Below are 19,239 nucleotides of genomic sequence, written 5' to 3'. Positions count from 1 at the left end.
CCAGGAAGACCCTCTCCCCCCGAACGTGCGGCTGCTTCCAAACGGCTGCAGCCCGGCAAGTTTTCTTCCTTTATCCCCAGGTTTCCTTGCTGTTCAGCAGCTCTTCCCTGCTCACCCACCACTCCAGTCTGCCTGGCGCCCGCTGCGTGGGCTCTCCAGGGCCACGACTGCCTCTCTGCTTCCTCTGCAATGCTCTGCTCAGCCAGAGGCTGGAGATCCCCAGTACCAACCACCATGGAAATGAAACCAAACCATATCCAGCAATAACCTTTGGGTAGAAACAGGATTTGGCGGGGAAAGTCTAGTTAGCTGTTCACCACTTTCAGTCACGCTATGGGCCTGGGGGAGCTGAAACTGCTCTGGGAATTCTTGAGGCTGTGCTAAAAAGAGCCTGATTTATTGTGCTTCATAGAGGAGCAAAAACTTCTCTGGCAGTGGGCAATAAACAATCACCTATGGGGATGCAAAAAGCAGCAATGTCAAAGAATATAAAATTGAAGATATTTCTTAGTAACGTGGTTATTTGTGAAAGCCGAAGTGTTGAGCACTTCACATACTGCAGCACGGCAATGCCAAGCTCTAGGTGAGCAACCTCGCCGGACCAGCATCTGCACCATCATGGGACAGCGAGAAACACCCTGCCCTACAGAACTCACTGAAAACCAAGGGGGGACCTATAGATACCAGGAGACAAAGCCAAAGAAGGGAACAATGAGCCTGTGTTCTTTGTGTGAGAGGTAAAACTACCGGCGTGTTGTTTACCCCGTTATTTTATGGATTGCTAGGCTGAAAACCAGCACACCTGGCCCTCGGCAGCGATGGGAACAAACCCGAGTGGTTTCCTGCACCAGACCCCTGGGGATGAGGAACATCTGTGTGCTCCAGGCTAGGACTGGTGTCCTGCAGAAGTGGTTTTCCCATTTTGGGAAAATTGTCAATATTTTAGACTTTTCTGTCCCTCGTCAGCCAAAAATTCAAAACTAGGGAGAAATGGAAATCTCAGACATTGTGCTTTGAACAGAGCTCCATAAATCATGCAGCCTAATAGGCAAAAAGGGGTTACTTTAAGGTCTTTGTTTAGATCTTTGTTCTAAATTTACAGCTTTTACTGGTTTTAAATAAAATCCTTGTAGTTGCTTATATACAACATTTTTCTTCTCTTGGTTTAATTTTAAATGTGTACAGCTAAATGTTAAATATGCATTACTAAGTAATTGAAATGTCATAGTCCTAGATTAAACTCCTCTAGTGGAATTAAATTAAAGGTTTCTGCTCCTGGTTTAGAAGAGCACAGTGTGAATGTTTTATAGCAGCAGCAAAGCCAGAATTACAGGTTAGGCTCCCAATCTGTGTGCATGACTAACACCAGGAAAAACAAAAACAGTTTGAACTTTTAAAGGCTGGAGCCGAGAAACAATGAAGGAGATGTAACTTATTTTAGATCCAGCTTTCTGCTGGAAAGAAGCAGCTCCTGCTACGGCCCCAGGCTCTGGTGGCTCGCAGCTGGGGGTGCACCCCAGGGAGGATGCCTGGCCCCTGCGTGGATGCGGTGTGTTCATCTCAGACATCCCGTGGTGCTTGATGTGGTGGGACTGGCCTTGGTACTGCTCGCAGCAAAGCTGCTGAAGCTGTGCGATCGCCTCTCTATTTCTTGCTGTAAGTGATTTAGGAGCTCACACCCGTAGCGGTCACTACCCTGCCGACGGTTGTGCTGCTTTGCAGGGTCAGAGTTTCAGCAAACGTTCATTGGGTACAGGGAAAGAAATCCCACATAAATATCTGGTTGCGACTGCTCGCCATGTCCTCTGCACGGAGCCAGCCCAGAGGCAAGGCATGCTCTCAGGTAAGTGTTCAGGGGAAAATTAAAACTCGTGAAGCAGAGGGGTGTTAGAGGCCAGCCCTCCCCGTTGCACCGGCTCTGGCCCTGCCGGCAGTGGGATGGAAGTGGCTGGGAGCGGAGGCTAAGGAAAAGCCTCCTTCAGATTTTCCTGTGCCCCAGCCGACCCTGGGAAGAACAAGAGAGCTACTTATGTCTGCTCCCATATTTAGTATGGGAGGGAAACACCCTCTCCAGCAGGAAGGTAGCGTGCTTGACCCTCCTTTCTGTGTGTCCCAGCGTGCAGGACAGCAGTGACCTTCACTGGAGGGGTGAGGGACACATCTCTGCTGGCTTTTGGGGACAACATGGTGCATTTGTCACTGTTGGTCTGAGGCAGCTGGGAGCCCATCACCGTCTTCGGGTCTGCAGTGCGATCTTCAGCCTGAGCTCGTGACTAGGCAGGGGTTGGTGGTTATGGAACGAAGCAGCAGAAATGCTCCCCACTGCGCCGGTTTGGTTTTAAACTTTCATTCGAGGAATGCTGAGTCTTTCAACAGCCGCCTTCCTCCTCACAGGGGCCAAAACCACCCTGCGGGGTTTGGCTGGAAGGTGCTGTTCTCAGCTGGCCTCTGTTTTCTTTCCTCCTCAGCATCTCAGCCATCTCCGTGACATGCCAGCGAGTACAATTTCCCATTTCCTTCCTCAGCGAATCCTGAAAGGGACAATAAATAACAAGAGGAGTCTTTTATAAGCAGATATAAAGTACTCACATCCGCGGCATGTTACTAAAGTTATACGGTGATTTGTTCCCAGAGTATCTGTTGGTATGAGCAACATTTGGATGGGTCCGTGCTCCAGAATGTCTCACTCCTCCTTCAGGGTTTCCTCTGCGGCAGCGTCCTTGCTCCTGGAGGCGATTTCCTTGAGCTGGAGCTGCTCAGGAAATAAACAAACAAAAACCATTTTATGCGAAAAGAGATCAAGCCAAATAAAATTACGGTGGTTTTTAGAACAAGCCTCAAAAAGGTTAAGATTCTTTACCTAAAAGAACAGGAGAGTTAAGAATCTTTGTAAATAGATCTTTTTTTTAAACAGCTTGTTTCTAACAAATATTTTGGATAAATGGCAACTATTTGGCATGATCCAAATCCCTGCTGGCCCCTGGGTGCTTTGTGCACGCTGCGTTTTCAGCAGTAAGGGCAAAGGCCCACGACATGCAGAGTACCTGGTCCCGGCAGGGGCTGGCAGCAGCGCTGCCAGCAGCCACCGCAGAAGGCCTGGAGATGTCAGGAGTGTCCCTGAGGACAGAGCAGAACTGGGGGAGGCAGACAAAAGTGCTGCAGGAAAAAATCTAGTGCTGAGCAGTAGTGATCACCTGGCAGAGTGGGATGGGAGTCTTGGACAGCCATGGGGCTGAGGATGTGGGAGAAGGAGGCGGAGGAGGAAGGGATTGGGGAGGGACCGAGGTTGGAGGGGTCTGAGCGAGGGCTGGTCCCAGCGAAGAGTGAGAGGAGTAAGGACTGGAGGCAGGAGGTCCCCGTGCAGGCAGCACGGGGAAGGGCGCTGTGATATGGGGGCATAATTCCAGGTGTGTAGCAGTTGCAGATATTGCTCCTCCTGGGTGTTCATGGGGTATCACAGCAGCATGGTGCAGCTGGCTCTGCAATCACCAATAAATATCCTCTTTCCCCAGCTGAAAAGGCAGCACAGAGGCGCAGAGGCTCGGTCTCCCAGCCGTGGGGAGCAGGAGCTGTTTGTGGAGCTACAGCACATGAGCCAGGAGAGCCAGCCCAAACTTACAGTCCCTGCCTGGGTGTTGTAGCTCCGGCTCTAAACCCTGCAATGCAGAGCCCTGCATGTCACAGGGCTGCTCTGAGTTACACTGGAGCAGCTTATGCCAGCTGCTCGCAATGCCCTTTTCTGGAAAAGCATCTGCATCCCACTCTCACGGAGCCCTGCTCAGCCAGACTGGGAAATCAGGGTGCAAAGCAAAGTCCCGTATTGCTGGCACAGCTCCTGGGGTAGAAGGCACACTGGAAAACCAGCCCTGCACTTGTTCCTGGGCATAGCCTCACTCCATAAAAAGAAGAATATAACCTGTGTCTACAGTATTTTGCTGACCACGCGGGATTGCATGTAAAGACACTCCAGACTAAGTGCTATTGACTGGGTGAAGGTGTCCTGTTGCCGGCGCTGGGGTGCATGTCGGGACAGGCTGTCGCTCTGCCCAGCGGCATCAGTGGTGGAAACAACATTCGCACCGAGGGCGATGGCCAGTGCTGGGCTTGCAGGCTGCGTTGGTGCCCTCACTGTGTGCCGGCAGGGCCAGGCTGCTTTGCAGCAGCAACGTGCCAGAGCACGGCCAGCCTGACCTGGCTCCCCTCTAGCAGAAGTGCCCCGGGGACAGCGCGGCTGTGATTAAATGCATGATTATCCTTATAACCAGCGCTGCACACACGGGCGTGCAAGGGGCTGTAATGAGCACAGCCCAGCCACCACTGAGCAAACAGGTCAGCTCTGGAGCATGGCCAGGCGGTCAGCAAACCTGGGCATTTTCAGCAGGGCGAGGGAGCAGGCTGGGAGCCAGCGCTGCCGGGAAGCCCGGGCTCGGCCGGAGCCCATCCCGCACCCAGCCCCATCTCCCAGCAGCGCGGCACATCCACGGCAACCGGCTGCTTCGCGCAGGGCTGAACCCCCACCACGCAGAGACGGGGGTGCTGGAGAAAGGAAGCAAAGCCCCATGCGGGGGGGGGGGAGCAGCAGGAGGGGCCGGGGAGGGCGGCGGGGCCGCGGCGGCTCCGGGCGCGTCCCCGGAGGGTGGCGCTGGGGCCCCGCTCAGCCGCCGGCCGCGGAGCCCGGCTGGGCGCAGGCAGCCGAGCGGGAGAACGGGCTGCCTGCTGCCCGGGGGCTTCTCCAGCGGCCCGGGAGCTCCGGGTGCGCAGCGCTCTGCGGGGGACTGCCCAGAGCCAGGGCATGCCGGAGAGGCAATACATTAACCGGGTTGTAGCGACAAAAGCGAGGGTCGTGGCTACAGGTTTAAAAATACGGGAAAAATGTTTCATCCGCCTGCGGGGTGGGTGCGATGCCCCCAGCACTTGACAGGAGCACGAAGCCTCTGCACCCACGCCAGCGCCTCTGCCCACCCTGACCAGCCCGTCCTTCCATGGGGCCCCAGTTTCAAACCCCTCTGGAAGCTTTGGGGCCACTGGTTCCCCTGGGTCAACATGGGTTTGACAGTCAGAGGGGAAAGGGACCGTGTCCTGCCACTGGTATCTGATGGCTAAAGCCATCCTTAAGGGCAAATGGATGATGCCTCCCTCCAGGGGATGCCAAAAGTAACTCACTCAAAGCCCATTCTTTGCCTCCGCGTGAGGATTGAGCTTGGGTGTGCTCGCTCACTTGGGAACTTTCTGCTTGCTCGTCTTTGCGGCAGCTCCCAAATTATTTTGATCTTCTCTCCCTTTATGGCAAGAAGTATGACCCTGGTGGCTTTTCACAGTTCCTTTCCAGCAGTTTGGTTCTTGGGTACCCGTTGAAATACTGGATGCAGCACGTTGGCAGTAAAGCAAGCTGAGGTCTGCCCCTGCCCCCTGCCTTGTTTGGCTTGGCTGGTCTCGTTTCTAACTGAGAAATGCAGAAAGCCCACAGGCTCTCCTGCACAGATATTTCAGAAAGGCTGAAAGACAAAATCAATTTTAAATGGATTAACTCTTATGAGTGTACCTCTGTTTTCTTGAATATATATCACGGAGTAATTTAAATAGATTAACTCTTGCGAGTTTAGCTCTGTATCCTGAATACCATGGAATTAAGGAAATCTTGTTTCATAAGATCTCTGGGAAGGACATTGATTCATCGCACGAAGCACAGGTCTCAGTGCAGGCCAGTGTCTATTGGAAAGAGCTTGCTGTATTGCTTAGGTTGCTGGTTGGTGCTTATCTCCCCTCACAATGTCTTAAAGCAGAGCAAACAACATTTCACTACACCCTTCCTCAGGCAGGAGTGAAAGGTAATTCTGGTATAAGAGAAAAGCACCACTGCTTCTGCAGTAATGACTTGGAAAAAACGTACTGCTACAGGGAAGAAAGGCAATTTGGTGCAGTGGAAATGGAGCTTCCCCCTTCCTCGGCGCTGGGGCAGAGCAGCCCCTGGGTAGCAGGGGCAGGAGGGGGTCCGACACTGGGTGCCGTGCTGAGGATGGCACCCATGGGCTCCTCTCCCCCTCCTGCCACCCGGGTTTGGGAGTTTCCACAGTGCTACAGCACTGCCACGTGCAGATGGAACCACGGCGGGGGACCGTGTGTGCATGAATGCAAGAGTCACGCTGCAGGCGGGGGGGATATCTGCTGCCAGATCCCCGTGGAGTCATTCTGCCTCTGGAGCCAAAGCAGCATCAGGCTCCGATCATGCTCCATTTGGCATACAGGCTGCTGGAGTTTTGTCTGGACACCTGATTTGGAAGGCAGTTTGCAAAGCCATGGAGGGCTGCTCCTACCTGGCGCAGTGCTCGCAGGGCGATGCTGGCATCAGGAGAACGGGCACTGCTGCAGCGCAGTAAATCCTGCAAGGATCGCTAGGCATAAGGGCGAGTTGCCTGCACCACGGGAACACTCTGTGAGGGCCTTCAGATGCCTTATGTTAATAACCACATTTTTACCAACTGCTGTCATTAATGTTAGGAAAATTACTGCAAATGCATAGTTAAAATCCTAGCAAACACTCTTGCAGCCATCCCAGCCTCTAGATCTCCCAAATAATGCTGCAGAACTTACCAGATGCCCATCTGTGGTGTGCTTGCGGGCAATTGTCAGTGTCTGCCCTCAGCACAGGGTAAATGAGAGAAGGCCTTAGCACTGACGTCCAGAGTCTGTCTGGTGTCCTACAGCAGGACAGAGTCATGGAAGGGGATTAACTTCTGTGAGTTCAAGGCAATTTTCCGTAACCAAAGGACCTCTGTACGTTGTTGTAATTGAGACGGGGGTGCACAAAATGGCCAAGTAACCTCCATCATGTAGAAAATCACATTCATTATGGTTTTTATCTCTCTCTGTCAGATGCTTCTCTGTAAGATGTTGTTTTTCTTCTTCTGCCTCTCAGGTGGTGCAGCCGTCACTGCTTTTAGGCGTAAAACCTTGCAGCATAAATGGGATGGATGAAAGATCACGGTGCAATGCTCCAACCGTGCCGTTCGGCAGGGTAAGCCGCGCACCCATCTCTGCCCGTGCTGGCCCGGATCTGGCAGCTGCTGCAGGCAGGGCCCCTGCTTCACCCTCACTGCTCCCTCTGGCCATTGGGGCCACCACCTCCAATGCAGTCCTGCTCCTGCAGTGCAGGCTGTGCATGCCCACGTGGTGCTTGGAAATACAAGATCCTCCTGCCTTGCAGATTTTAACCCCTCATTTGTTTTTACAACAGCAAAATGAGCAGCTAATTCTACCAAGCCTGTAAAGGAAGACTTGCCCTTTCTGGGGCTGAGTATACATCTCCAGGCAGATACGCTCCATGCATGCAGCACAAAGAAATATGTCAAGGAACAGAAGAAGACACTTTAAGCGATAATAGCTGTGCATAAAAAGCCCAATGAGTAACTACTAGTATGAACCCTGAAATAAAGTAGCCAGACCCTTCCCGGGGGAGCCCTGGCTGGACGTGCGGAGGGCCGCTCGGCAGTGCCAGCTGCCTCCTCCGCAGGGCACGAGGTCTCCGAAAGCCTCTTCTGAGGGCTCAGAAACACCGGCTGGCAGCTGAGCACATGCAGTTTGCAGTGCTATTCAGCAATAAGGGTGAGGTGCCCTGCTGGCTTGCAGTAAAAGCAAATATTGACATTTTGGTAAGGAGGGAAGAGAAACTTGTAAATAGCATCTGGGATAAAACTTTATTTAAGCAGACAGAACCTTTAGGCTCACAAGCAATGTGAAATCCAGCAAAGTCCAAATGTCAGACCGTAGCCTTTAAAGAACAAGAAGAATGACCACAGTAAAGGACACATTACAATAAGTAAAGCTGAAGTCGTCAGCAGCCCTCAGAGCACGTGGAGGAAACACAGGCTGCTTCTGCAGAGCCCCCATACCAGCATCCCCCCATCATGACGCGAGGCACAGTACGTGCAGCAGAAGCCAATTTCCAGCTTGTGCTACTGAGGATGACCCTGAACCAAAGGCAGATGATTTCTCCTCCTTCTCAGTGCACGGCAACGTCGGTAATGTGCTGCTTCGCGGCACAGAGCAGCTGCACCAGGGAGTTTTTCCATCGAGCCGTTTCAAGGCAGAAGAGCAGCATTTGCTCAGGGGCAAAACTATGGGGTTCACACGCCAGCACCCCAATGCTGAACACAGCGATGTTCCCACTGGTGAAGCAAGACAGGCACCCACTGACCCAAGGGGGATCTGGGCTGGAAGGAACTTCTTTGTGTGAAAAAGGCACTGCAGAGCATATTCTAAATGAAAAGAGGCAAGGCTGAGCAGCGCTGAGGCTTGTGGCATCCTTGGTGCCCGGGCGGTGCAGGTCCCGGCTGGATGCGCTGGCAGGGCAGGGAAACCCGCGCCGCGCTTTGCAGCCATTCGCTTGTGCCTCTAGCTAGCACTAAAAATAGTTCACTTTCATCAACCTCAAGTTCATCACCAAAAGAGAGCAAGCAGATTTAATTCATTTGAACAGAGCTTCGTCTAGTCTTCAAGAGGAAAATTCAAGCCTGGCTTATTGCATTTATTATTTACACAGGATGGAAACCTTTGGGGTGCAGTGGCAGGGCCAGGCAGGGACTTCTGATGGCAACTGTGGCAGTCTGTCCTTATTCTTGCTAACGAGGGTCGGGCCAGATCCAGTCCTGTCTGTGGCAGCAGCTCTGCTGAACCTGGGGATGACAGCAAATTCCTTCCCATTAGTCAAGGACTGAATAAAGCAAGCTCAGTGGGGCTTAAAGCCCATGCAAAACCCCAGCACAGCGCACCAAACCCTGCACGCTCACACGCAAAAATGACTTGTTCACCTCTGTGCAGGTGATGAGCGTGCAAGAGACTTTCACAGGGGGTGGCTGTCACAGAGCCTTCGTCTCGGGGACGCAGCAGAAAGCATAGCTCAGTCTGTGTTTTGAAGCGCTTAACTCAGGCGGGCGCTGGGAAGAGCAGCTTGTTAGGAAACACAATGTTCGTACTTTTGGTGGATGCATCTGGCTGTCAACATACTGAAATTTAGACTCCAGTGTCACCCACTTGCATTTGATTTACTCCTCAGCCAGGAATGATCTCTGTATTTCTGCTCATTCATTAGATCTAAAGAATAACCATATTGCTTTTTTATGCTGATGTACACTGACATAAAACCAGTCAGGAATGGGAAACGATGGCAATATTTGCTTTGGGCCCACTAATCTGAAGTACTCTGGGACCAAACCGTGCCTGGATGCCCACCCCAGGGCTCTCCGGTGCATTGGTGCCGCACTGGGCCCTGCCGAGCACTCCTGTTACGGCACCACGGTACTGATCAAAGGGAATGGAACATCAGGGCCCTGGCTCAGGGACTGACTGCTGCTCCGATGCAGATAACACCACAGTCCTGGCTCGCAAGGAGACTATTGTGGGAAAATGCTGATCTGACTTTTGCTGCTTATTTGCTGTGGGTCAACACCAGCAATAAGAAACTGCAAATTATAGCTGGCTGTAGAAAAGATGAAGGCAACTCCGCAAAGCGACCTCAGAAATCAAGGAACATGACCCACAGACTTTCTGTAAAGTAACAGCATACAGATGTACCCATACCCTCTTCCAGATGTCCTGGAGAGACAACACCAGTCTGTCCCCACTGCTGCCATACCCAGGGCTGCACCATTCATCAGCAAAACTCCAGCCCCAGTTTGTACCTTCAGCCTGAGCAGCCTCATGGGAGCCGAGACCTTGCCTCAGAACACGATGTTTGGGCAGCTCTTTGTTCAGCAAAGGTCAGCAGTGATGGGGAGAGGCCTGGGGAGAGGCCAGCAGCTTGATATATTATTGTGCCCTGGATCAGGTCACTGTGCACATATCACGCCTTTGTTAAATGGAAAATTAAATAAAAAAAAAAAAAAAGAGTAAACTGGGAAATGCCAAAACATTTCAGCGCTGCACTGGGCCTGCCTGCCCTGCCACGATCCCCAGGGAGGCATCATGTAAGGATTCAACTCCCAGTCCCTCCTGGGGTGCCAGGCACCTCCTCAGCCATCGGCCACTCTAAAAGTATATCCTTGCTCCATGGGTACGGCTGGGGGTTTGCCCAGTGTTACACATACCTGCTCATGCAGAGGCAGTTCAGGGCCTCCTGCCTACATCCTCCTCATGGGAGACAGCCCCTGGTTGGGGTCAGGACCACCCTCCTCTTGACCCGATGGTGGCTCAGCCAGAGGGAGGATGGAAAAGGTTTTGATTTGATACTGCAGAATGACAGGCATCAAACCTCAAAGACCTGGCTCAAAATGAAGTATTTCATTTCTTAGTGGGAAAGAAGTGTTTCAGCACAACCAAAATGTTTCAGTGGAAAACACTGAGTTAGTAGATACCACATTATCTCCTAAGAAAGTTCAACTAGAAAATCTGGAGCTGAGTCCTGCATGGAAACAGTGGCTTCCCAAGGCTTGCTCAGGGTGAAGTTGCACCATCTTCTCACATGCGCATAGATTTGTTTTGCACTCTCTCGATTGCACTTTTTAAGATCAAGCAAAAAAATCAACATTATGAAAAAAAAATAATCCTGCCTGCCTGGTAGTCGGAAGCTGCTGCACTGGAGAGGAGTGACTCGTCTTTATCTACAGAGCAACGGCTTGCTCCAGTGCTCGCCGTGGGGATTACAGATGCGCTGGCGATGCTCAGGGTGAACCAACCTGCCCTTCGGGGGTGGGCCATGTGTGCCAGGAGTGGGCCAGCCCTGGGCACTGGGGCCTTCCTCCCAGTTTGGCCCCCGTGGCCATCCTCATACCACCGGCTGCAAGGCGCCAGAGGAGCTCTCAGGCACCACCACCAGCCCTTACACCTTTTTTTACCACCCACAGTGAGGAGCAGACCTAGCCTTAGACCACAGCCATGTCAGGGGTCTGCGGTGTCCACCCCATGGGGCTTGGGACAGGGAAAACCCTGGGCCAAGCTGCTTTCCCCAAGCCCCAAAACACCCGGCAGCCAAGAGCAGCGGGCGGCATTGCTGCAGGGAGGACCTTGCATACCAGTGCCTGAACCCTCCCATTCCCAGGGGGAACACTGGTGCTGATAAAAGACAATTTCCCACACATTCTGCAGTTTACGTAGTGATTAGCTTCTATGCTAATTCCCAGGGGAGGCAGCTGAATTATAATTGGATATATGACGTAGCAAGGGTGTAACTTAACTCCTCAGAAGCCTTTTCTGAAGCAGATGGGTATCTTGATTATGCTGTCTACATTTCTAGTCAAATGTTTGTTGAACAAGGCGTATTTGTTATCTAGATCCAATGCACCCCCCTCCCGCAGCCGGGTGCTGAGGCAGCAGCTCTGAGCTGATGGGAGAAACCACGGAGGTGCAGGTGGCTTCAGGAGCAACACATCTGCCCTGGCACGACAGCCCCAGGCATGCTCCCTGCGGACACGGGGCAAGGCACAGGGACACGCACAGCCACGGCTCCGCTCCGTGCTTCTCGGTCACAAGCGTTGGGGTTTGAAATATTGACAGCTTTTTTTTTAATGTGTTTTTCTAAAAACCTTATATGATAGCTGCATTTTAGCTGACTTTTTTCTGATACCCTTATTAAGTAATTGAATTTTTTTTTGAAACCATGTACAATTTCAATCGCCCTTTGCATATGTTCTGAAAAAAAAAAATACAGGGAAGAGAGGATGGAAAAGAGCTGAGGTTCACTGTCCTGGCTGGCAGCTGTGGAGCTGTTTGGCTGGCGCACACCAATGGTGAGTGATGTTGGGGTCACAACAGTGGGCAGACGTGATGTGAAGGCGGACTGGGAACATCCCTGTAACTCTGGAAGGAAGTGGCTTCGTTCAGGCCCAAGGAGACCTGGAAGGACATCCCAGACAGCTCATCCCCATCCAGAGGAGACACATCTCAAAAGAAAACCCGGAGAAGGCAGCGTTGCAACTTAGCTCAAAGCAGGGCTCTATCTGCCCAGACTGCTCAGGGCAGCATCTCCCTGCAATCAGGGAGAGATTAATGGGGAATGGAGCACTGAACTGCGGTGTCCAACTCGAGCAGCCCTTTCAAAGTGCCAGGTTATATGATAAAAGCTTTAATCACTGAAGAAAACAGAGAAGGATAAAAATAGCACTGGATGCACGTAACACATTGTGGCACATCTGGTTACATGAGTCATGTTTAAGCACAGAAATTTTTTTGAAGGAGTGGGGTCCTCTGATGTTATGTTTGTGAAACTTCAGCAGACGGGCTTAATAGCAGGGGAAACAACTAGAAAATCATCTGAATACAAGTAGGCACAAGAAACTACATATATGCTACAAATATATACATTTTGGCAGCTGAGATTTAAGGGAATAGCATCCACATCTGATTTCCAAAGAATCACTAAGTGCTTATTTTTGTCAGCCAGTTTCTCCTTAGGGACTCGCTAAGGGAAAAACATCCCGAGGGCAGCAAAGTAATATCTCAACAAACTCCTGAAAAGAGAAGCTGTGATTTTAAAGTTAGAGGAAGCATTTAAAAAGGCCCAATAAGCACCTGCCAAGTGCTCAGAGGTGGCTGGATTTCCACAAGTCTGTTTTCCCTTTGCTCCCTTGGGAATCCCTCCCCAGTGAATGGCTTCACACCGACCAGGAGGCTCGGACACATCCAACCCAGGGCAGCTGCGATGAACGGCAGAGCTGGGGTGTTACCTGACCAGTGCTGGCAAGAGCTACCTCTGATTTTCCCAGCATTTAGAGGCTCTTAAAAGATTTATCATTGCTGGCATCTTGGAGGTGTCAGCATGTCTAGTGCTGAATGTGGGACTGATCTCCCCAAAGACATGGACTCCTTTTGCTTTGAATTAAGCTTAAATAGGTAGAATTAAAGAGCATCTACCTGAGAGATTGCAGGGGAGCAATCTAGCAGAGAAAACAAAAGCAAGGTGGTAATGTTAGTGACAGCTTTTGAGCAGAAAGGCCCTGGAGGTTGTGTCTTTGTCCTAATTTTACATTATTGGTTTCATACCTTTCCTTGTATCCTGAGGAGTGTTATTACAAGATATAAATAGCTGTGACTGAGAACAGAGCAATAGCTTTGTCTCTTCTACAGCAGAGACAATAACTACAGAGCATTAAGCAAGCAAAAAGGCCTTGAAATAATAAGCAAAACTGATGAGATTCATTCACGCATGTAAACACAATTAAGTTCTGTGATGGTATGTGTATGTTCAAATGAACCTCAATCCGAGGCTGATGGGAGAATGAAAAGGGACCGCTCCTCCCCGCGGCTCCCCACGAGCCCCAGGCAGACGCCCAAAGCAGGCAGAGCCCAGCCCCGGCGATGCCCCATCCTCCTCGAAGTGGGGCAGCTGCTCTGAGCAGAGGACATGGGGGTCACACAAAGCACTTCAAATTGATGCAAAAAACCAGTATGGATGCAGCTTAGTGCTGCTGGACGGCTGCAGCGAGGGAGCACGTTAATGTCTGTGGCTGTTGGCGTAAGCATGCCCGAGACGAGCCGGACAGAGGCAGCAGCAGCAGGTTTCAGTGAGGCCAAGGTGCATTTCAGAGCAGAAGCTCGAGGCTGGGACACTGCACCCATGTTTCTGCCTGCATTCACCTCCTATAGCCTTCTCTCTGCTTCTGTTGGCCACGTCTGTCCTATTTCTTGGATTATGCACTTTATCTCCATTTTCTTTAAAAAAAAATGCAAGGAATTCCTATTTGAGAGCATTACCCCAAAAGCTAAAGCTGTGGCAGAGCAAGTAAAAACCTTTTGTAAAATAATTTTAAATGTCCTTTTACAGGTTGAGGCTGCTACAGAAGTAGCAGCAGCAAGAATGATGCCTGGCGGAGGCCTCAGCGTGGTCTGTAAAGCTTCTTGATGATTAGCCAGCAGCGGCAGGTAACCACATCTCAGTGGAAACCATCTCTGCTCGTCTTTTCTCAGACCTGCATCTCCCTTTGAAGGAGTTCACTGGCCGAGGCAGTGGTCTGCGCTGCACTGGGCATCGCCTCTGTGTGCGTATAGTCAACCTGCATTTTCTCTCCGCATGTTTCCTTGCCCAGCATTTCAACATCTCTTTTCTGACCTTCAGTGCTTTTTGTTGTAGATCCCATTGCTCAATAGCCTCCAGAAGCTGTCACAGGACAGCAGTTGACCTCTATCATCAGCTGCATTTTGTGTATCTCTTCCTAAAGACTGCCTTTCCCCAGCCAGTCACGTTTTCTTCCCTATCACGATACTTGGTCTCTTTTCATTTCTCACTTTACGATTTTTCCAGTAAGATATAGTATTGCGGAGAGCAGCTTTTTGCAGTTGTGCAGCACTCCAGTGCAGGTAGTAACACCTCTTTTGTGGGGATGCTTTTCTTGGCTGAATTTTAGCATCAGTTGTTACTCCTGCAGCTTGCAAATGCTCACAAGGGCCAAAGGCAACGTGCGGGACACTGGCACGTGTCCCCAGGACAGCACAGCTCAGTCTTCTGGGGTCCCCCAAGGTCTGAAATGTCTCCTGTGGGCAGGGGGAGCCTGGACTGTCACTTGTCCTCTGCTCCCACCGAACGGAGCAGGCGCGGGGAGCCCTTCGGGATGATTAACAGAAATGCCTCAGTTTGCTCTCCAGTGACCGGTGCCTTTGCATTTTTGCTTTGTGACTTTGTTACCTTCCATATTAATTGCTGCAATTAAACACTGCTCTACCATTATTAAAGATTTGTAAAATTCTGCCTGTTTTATCTTGGGGCTTCTGGGGAGGAACTGGGACTTTCCTGGCTGTCCCTGGTTCCCCTTCACGGCGTTCCCACTGCGACCTTGGAGATGCTCTGTGCTGGGGCCCCTCCACGGAGCTGGGGTGAGCCAGGACCACGTCCAAGCCTTGTTCTGTCATCTTTGCTTGCGAGGACTCCCTGAGCACCCTAGAGGTGGGGCAGTGAGCTCGGGCCAGCCTCCAGATGCTGTCCCAGGAGGGTGAGCAATTTCTACCCCAGTGCCACTGGCTGGAAGTAGCAGAAAGGCTTAAATCCCTCCTCACCGCCTCGAGGAGTGGAGCCAGCCATGATCCAGCTGGCACTGCCATGGTGCAAGGCTCCTCGGTGGCCTCTCATTTCTTAGGACTATTATTTTTTCCTTTTATACAAATAATGTTTATATTCTACATCATGAGTATTTCGAGGAATTGGCGTGTGGACCCTTGTTTGTTCATCTCTTCCATGCATGTTAAATGACTCATAAAATATACAAAATGAATTATGAAATATCTTTGTGTAGGTTGCTGGATAGGATCCCTGGAGCTAAGCCAGGAAAATGGTTCCTCTTCCAATGGTGAAGCAGGACATAGTAAGGATGTTTTGGTCTTTAACGTAAAGTTGCTTCTTATACTGTTATGACTTTCTTTAAAGCAAGACACCCCCCCTGAAAAAACAGGAAAAACAGAAAAATGGCTAGAAAATGCTTAGCAGTGGCACTCCTGGAGCTGTGGTGGTTTGAGAATGGAAGTGGGACAAGTTTCGTGAAGACGCAGTTTCTTTTGTGACGTTGATAGAGCTGGAAAAACCAACACACTTTTGCACATACTACCCACCCTTCAGGTCTGAAATAGCAGCCACAGTCTTCAAGTGCAAGTGGAGAAGTGCCCTGGGGTTAACTGATGATGTTGGGCAGTTAAACTGTCCGGAAGAAAAAACGAGGTCCATCTCTGGCGAGAAGCAGCGATGTGTTGCACGGGAGGTGACATGGGCAGCTGCGCTGCACCACGATCTTGCACCCGCGCTCGCAATTTCACATGGACAAGGGCTGGCTGGAGGGGGACATTCCTGCTCTGCAGATGGTTTCAAAGCTTTGGGAAAAAACCTCAACCTTTTCCATAGTGAAAACGTTACAGTTCCTTCCAGGCGCTGCCTCTGCAGTAAGCAGAGCTGCCAGAGCCCTTCCTTCTCACCTGCCCCAGCAAGTGGCTGGGAGTGCAGGAGAGAGGCCCTCTCCTCCTGCTGCGGCTCATGGGGACGGGGACGGAGCGGGGACGGACGTGATGCGGTGACTGCAATTACGCCTTGTGGGAAGCATCTTCTGCAAAACCCAAATGTCTCCTGTTGCTCCTGGCGAGAAGCAGGTTCAAGTCAGCTGGGATGTGTGATGTGAACCTCTCCTCTCAAATCCTAGAGAAATCTTTTCTAGCAACAGGATACTCTCCTTTTGAAAAACAGAAGCTAGAGACTATTTTTAGCATTTTGATTTTGGAGGTCGGTATATTCAAATATTTATTTATTGGATCTCCACTCTTGCAAGGGTGTGTCCATTTATAGCTGCTCCGTGTCACAGATTGTGGTTTTTCTTGTTCTTTTGTTGAGTTCCAGCTAAACCAGCAACTTTTACAACCCTCCTCTGCCCATTTTCTGTGTTTGTGCTACACATACAGTAACTGAGAACAATAGCACTTGTGGTGAGAACTAAATCATGCCTAGAAAAGAAGCAGAGCGGGTACGGTTGCTGTAGCACAAGGTGGTTATATTAAATTGCCGCTCAGGAGGGGCCAAAGCCACCACTGACTACCACAGTCACCACCGCTGGCACCTCTCACGCACCAGCAAGCTGTCAGGGATGCTCTGGGGACCGGGCATCCCTGCTGCTCTTGTCTCTGGGGTGCTGCATGCCCAAAAATGCCAGGCATGGGGATGAGTGTATCTAATACCTTTTTGTTTCTGATACCTACTTTGTTTTTTGCAGCACCAGGATGGAGTCACGCTGCAAAACCCAGGCAGGATGAATTAAGTGGGCCAACATATACTCAAATCAAATAAATTTTCAGCTGCCACTGAATCATATTCAAAGAGCAATTGATTTGGGGAGCTACAAAGTGCACAGTGACTCATATATTTTTTGAAGCGGTCTGTGCTATTTATTTATTATGCTTTTTAGCACATATAATATTTATTTTTTATTTGATTTCTGCAGGAGATTTCTGCAACCGCAGTGTGTATATGCATCTGTCTGTGGTCCACGCTCCCCGGCTACTTCAGAGGTGCCAGCCTGGAGGCTGCCTCCCATCTGCGGCATCGAGAAGGGAGCCGAGGGCTGTGGCTCCATGAAAAAGCTTTTCTGCCAACACTTCGTAGCAGGACTGATGACAGACGTCCCATGTTGCTGGCCAGACCCCTTCCCCTGGAGCGATGCCGATTTCTGTCCCGCTGTGGCTAAATAGGGGCTCCACACTGGTGGAGGCTTTTAGCTGGAAAGTGATGGGGAGAGATGATTTCTTAGACTTCTTTAGCTAGAAAAAAACTAGGCACCGTTTTGGCCCTTCTGTTCTGTAACAAAAGCAGTGAGCTGAAGTGCTTAAAACCTCCCACCTAGAGGTTGCTGTTCCTTTAGACAGCCTGAGAGAGGTGCCTTTCTTTTAGATTCAGGTTATGCTGTCACAATCCCTCTTTATACTCAGGGATTATCTGTAAAACCTTATCCTTACAGCAGTCCTCATTAAAATACAGTTTGCATAGAAAATACGTGGGGTCCAGCACTGTCAACATCAGGCAGTGGTTTGAGCGGGTGTCACTGGGACACGGTCCACGTTTCTGTGACCTGCCTGGGAAGACATACCAGGCTGCTGGAGGGGGCTCGCAGAGCCATGGGTGAAGAGAGAGACAATATATATAGAGATGATCAGTTATTTCAGAGGTGCGGTGGAACATTGTGCTGGTTTTGGCTGGGATAGAGTTAATTTTCTTCATAGTAGCTAGTATGGGGCAGTGGTTTACATTTGTGCTGGAAACAGCATTGATAACACAGGGATGTTTTTGTTACTGCTGAGCAGGGCTCACACAGAGTCAAGGCCTTTTCTGCCTCTCACCCCACCCCACCAGCGAGGAGGCTGGGGGGCACAAGGAGTTGGGAGGGGACACAGCCAGGACAGCTGACCCCAGCTGACCAAAGGGATATCCCACACCGTATGGCGTCATGCTCAGCATATAAAGCTGGGGGAAGAAGAAGGAAGGGGGGGACATTCAAAGTGATGGCATTTTGTCTTCCCAAGTAACCATTACGCATGATGGAGCCCTGCTTTCCTGGAGGTGGCTGAACACCTGCCTGCCGATGGGAAGCAGTGAATGAATTCCTTGTTTTGCTTTGCTTGTGTGCGCGGCTTTTGCTTTACCCATTAAACTGTCTTTATCTCAACCCACGAGTTTTCTCACTTCTGCTCTTCCGATTCTCTCCCCCATCCCACTGGGGGGGACTGAGCGAGCGGCTGGGTGGGGCTTAGTTGCCAGCTGGGGTTAAACCATGAGAAACATCAACTATACAGTGAAACACTGAAGTTTGATTTTAATGTCTTTCCACTTAGCTGCAGGCTACAATTCAATTAAAATTCAGAGGCACTGTATTAAAGTGCGATTCCTCACCGCCCCTCAGGAGCTGCGTAATAAAAAGCAGGCAGCATCCAGGACGCCTGCTGCATTTCTGAGCATCAGCAGCACCATGGGCAAGTATGAAGGATGTAGTGAGGCAGGAGCAGTTATTTCTCTTTTCAGGCTTCCTTGCCAATAATGTGGTGGGACCAGTGAAACTTTCTGCTGTCAGAAATGTGTGTTTTTAATGGTAAATCTGCTGATGAAAACAAAAACCACTGGAAATACCTCAATGTCTTTTTTTCTCCTGAAAAGCACAGGGCCTTTGGGAGCTGCCTCTGAGGCACCGCATAAAAACAGTTCATGCAAGGAGACCAAAAATAGGGTTAATCAGCTCAGCAATGATGCTTTGAGACAGAGCAGCTCTGAGGATGGACATGATTTTTCGTATTTAATGAGAATCCTCATTTCATTTTTGAATAAACTGACTCTCTGCCAGGAGGAGTCACAGAGGAGGTGCATCACCCCACCGGGATGCACGGGCTGGCCAGGAAATGGAGTTGGATATTAAAAATATTTTTAAAAGATGCTCTAAATTCCTCCCTGAATAAAAAGAGGAATAAAGTAATCAATATTTTCAGGCAGCCCTGCATGACCCAGCGTGGCTCTGAGCATCCCAGCAGGCTGGAAACTGTGCACAGTGGGGTCTGATCCCCCCTGGGTGCACATCTGCAAGGAAAATGGGTTGCCGCTGGTGTACCCAGGGCACACGGGTGGAAGGGAGCAGCAAGAGCCCGTCCGCTGGATAGTGGCAAGTGTGCCAAGGTGGGGAGGGAAGGCAGAGGTTTGGTCTAAAATGGATGTGATAAATACACCTAGGCGTGACAGGGTGGTCAGCATCCTTGGGAAGGCACCCGCGATGTGAAGGGATTGTGCTCGGCCATGAAAGGGCA

At 50.7% G+C, this 19,239-nt stretch overlaps 1 long non-coding RNA gene across 1 annotated transcript; it reads left to right on the top strand.

Annotated features, from left to right (window-relative positions):
• Window positions 1-9,807: 9,807 nt before the first annotated feature.
• LOC148056717 (uncharacterized) lies at window positions 9,808-18,092 on the top strand. Its single transcript, XR_015702672.1, has 3 exons — window positions 9,808-13,504; window positions 13,754-16,186; window positions 16,899-18,092. It is a non-coding gene; the product is annotated as an uncharacterized LOC148056717 (long non-coding RNA).
• Window positions 18,093-19,239: the final 1,147 nt, after the last annotated feature.

The sequence above is a fragment of the Nipponia nippon genome, unplaced genomic scaffold, assembly GCF_047370975.1.
Source record: "Nipponia nippon isolate SJK-2023a ecotype South Korea unplaced genomic scaffold, ASM4737097v1 scaffold_12, whole genome shotgun sequence".
NCBI classification, from domain to species: Eukaryota; Metazoa; Chordata; class Aves; order Pelecaniformes; family Threskiornithidae; genus Nipponia; species Nipponia nippon.
Note: the sequence above shows the minus strand (reverse complement) of the source record. Positions and strands in the feature narration are given on the sequence as shown.